The sequence below is a fragment of the Struthio camelus genome, chromosome 15, assembly GCF_040807025.1.
Source record: "Struthio camelus isolate bStrCam1 chromosome 15, bStrCam1.hap1, whole genome shotgun sequence".
Taxonomy (NCBI): domain Eukaryota; kingdom Metazoa; phylum Chordata; class Aves; order Struthioniformes; family Struthionidae; genus Struthio; species Struthio camelus.
Window position 1 is genome coordinate 3,515,531 of NC_090956.1, and position 3,026 is coordinate 3,518,556.

The 3,026-nt window shown below is 64.2% G+C and overlaps 1 protein-coding gene across 1 annotated transcript in view; it reads right to left on the reverse strand.

The window, feature by feature from the left end:
* The window catches only part of SLC5A10 (solute carrier family 5 member 10), a 48,900-nt gene that overhangs the window by 4,762 nt on the left and 41,112 nt on the right, over window positions 1–3,026 (reverse strand). The window lies entirely within an intron of this gene.

Sequence of the window (3,026 nt, forward strand, 5' to 3'; positions counted from 1 at the left end):
TCTGTGTAAAGTTGCTGTCACCGCTCCGTGCCTCAGTTTCCCCCTCTCTGAAACACTATGCTGGGAGAGGCTCCACGCAAATGACTGGAGACCTGCGGGTGGAAGATGCTCCAGAGGGAAAAGCAGCGTCTGAATCCAAACTTAGCGATGAAATGACCACCCAAGGGCTCGGCCTGGCTCGGCAGTGGCCCTCCGAGCACGTGGGCAGCCGAGCCCGGCAGGGGAGCTGGAGGCCCAGCGAGGCCCGGAGACGTGCCCAGGTCCTGGAGCCGGGAAGAGAGCTCAGCCATTTGCAGCCCGGTGCCTCGCTTTGATGTTATGCCCTTCGCTAGAGATGGGAAATCAATTAGGAGCTTCAGCCTGTAATTAATTCTTCCCTCTGCAGCTCGGAGGAAGCTGCCACTGCTCCCGGCTGCAGCCGTGTTGGCGCAGCGGGGACGAAGCCGGGATGCGGGGAAGGGCTCTGCCTCGGCACCCGGCTTAGCCCAGGGCCAGGGACACGCGCAGACGAGAGCGGCGGAGACGTGGGGCACCGAAGCAGTTCGGCGACGGGGCTGCACCTTCCACGCAGCGAGAGCCGGGCAGCGACCTGCCCCTGCAAACAGCCGGCAGATTAGAAAGATGCTGCCGCCTCTTTCCGCGTGCCGGCGCTCTGCTCGGTTCAGGCGTCCCTGTCCCCAGGGGCCGGGGTAAATCAGAGGAAAAAGCCGGATGCGCAAGCAAAACCACCCCAAAACGGCAGGCCGGGCTGGCAAGCCTGGGCAGCGCCGAGCTCAGCGCGATGGGCTGGCGTTAGCGGCGGCCACGCGGGATTTCACGGCAGGGATGGGGGAAAGCACGGCGGCCTCGTGGGCTCCCACGCTGCCTCGAGCAAACCCTCCCGGGGAGCTCGGCTGGGCGCCGCACCGCGTCGCCGCCGGCTTACGAAGGGCTCCGTGCCTGGACCCGGCGTCCCGGGGCAGGGTGTCCTCGCCGTGGGAGCCAGGGATGCGGCGCCCAGCTTGGCTGGCCCGGCACGGGCACCCAGAGCCCCCTTTTTTGCAGCGTGGGAACGGCACGGCTCTGCCCTGCAGGACGCAGGGACCAGCCCGGAGGCAAGAGCATCGCTCGGCGCGCCCGGTGCCTCCGTGCCCCCGGCAGCGGTCCGACCCCCGAGCGCTCGCGTCCCCCCGGCACCCTGCCTGTGTCAGGCAGCGGTGCGCCACGATCCCAGCTCCCGCCGCCAGCACGGCCCCTGCGCGGCATCCCGCCGCGTTCCCTATGGGGTGCATCAGCTCCGCCGCGTAATAAATCACAAGCGGGTGCACACACCCCTTTAAAGAGCCTCTAAATCTCCTTGCACAACAGCTACTACCGAGCCCGACACGGGGCCGGGAGGGCCTGGCTGAAGCGGGCACGACGCCCACGTGCTGCGGCGGCACGGCGCCGGCTTCGCCGCGGGGTCGCTCCGCCATGCGCCTCTCCCCCTGCCGTGCGCGCGTGGCCCACCATGCACATGCAAGGTGCTGCATGTGGACCATCCCCGCTCCAGAAACCCCCTCTCGGGCCTTGCCAAACCAGAGCACGAGCAGGAACCAGCACAGGGGGACGCGGCCCCTCTCTGACAGCAGTGCCGAAGCAGCCCAAGCCAAGAGGAGGAGAAGGGAGATCACGGCACCGAGGGGGACGATGGCCAGGACCACCAGAGGTGAGGTCCTGCAGCCTCCCTGGGACGGGGCAGGGGGGCTCCTTGCCTAGGTGCCTGCCAGGTGCTCGGGTTTATCCCATTTGCTTTAGCAGGTGCAACCCCATCACCCCCAGAGTACCACTTCCTAAATAGCGCTGAGATTTCATCCAAAATGCCTGTTCCCCTGCAATACGTAAGCACACCGAAACACGGATCTGGAGGGACCTCCCAGGGCGCCCAGTCCCCCTGTGCACAAGGGCAACGGGATGCACCACGCGCAGGATCCAGTGCCGAAGGGCAGAGCCCGCGGCGCAGGCACGGAGCAGGTGAAGGGCAGGGTCCCCGCAGCCTGGCGGGGACACTGTCCCCGGCCTGTGCCAACCCTGCTCTCAGCCTGCGTCGGCTGTGCCCGCTCTCCAAAGGTCCCGAAAGGTAGCAGCAAAGAAACCCTTCAGCCTCACGAGGCGAATCAAGAGTTGGGAAAGGAGAGGGGTAAAACAGCAGAAGGAAAATCTTGCAACACTGGATAACAGGAGGGAAGGGCCAGCTTTCTCTCCCGCATCCTTGGACTTTGCCGCGTATCTCTGAACACATCCTGAGTCAATATTCACTGTGACTTGAGCAGTTCCTTTCTCCCTGTGTCCTACCCTAAACATGGCTGAAGAGGTATCGAGTCCCCGTTGGCGAGGGCCCAGGCTGGCACCCCCTAGAGCGATGCCCTCCTCTCCCAGCACCGCCACGTCCACGCTTGCCCCATCCCCGTTCTCCCTTCTCCAACAACAGGTTGGAGCTGGCGGTCAACGATTTCTTGCCGAAAGCATCGGCAAGGGGGCTGATATCGCCTGGCTCCACCAAAACACCTCCTCTGAAACATCCTCCGGCGCGTCAGCGGGACCTGGCCAGCGCAAGGAGTCCCCAGCGCGCGCCCGGCTCCTTCCTGCCCCATCGCCGCCAGTCAAGCCTGCTACTTCAATTTAAGGCGAGAAAAGCTGCTCTGTTTCCCCTAAGAAGCCCATTATTGTAGCTTAAAAATAAAAGGATATTAGCTCAGTCTGCTATAACCTATTTTTGAGAAAGCGGCGCTGGAATTTCTCCTTTTCTGCGCGTTTCCTTCCAAATCTGTTCTAGGCTTTGCGCCGCGCCGAGGCGAGCACGCCGAAGCGTTGGGAGCGAGCCGCGGCGCGCGCCGGCGAGCCCCAGCCGGGCCAGGCCAGGCCAGGCCATCCCGGATGATGAAATGTAAACACGGCTGCAGGAGCGAGCGGCTTTGAAGCTGCGGGCGCCCCGGTAAACATGCCGCTTCGCCTTAGGAGGCTGACTCAAGCGGGGCTTTTATTTGCACGGCTGCAAACCCAGCTTA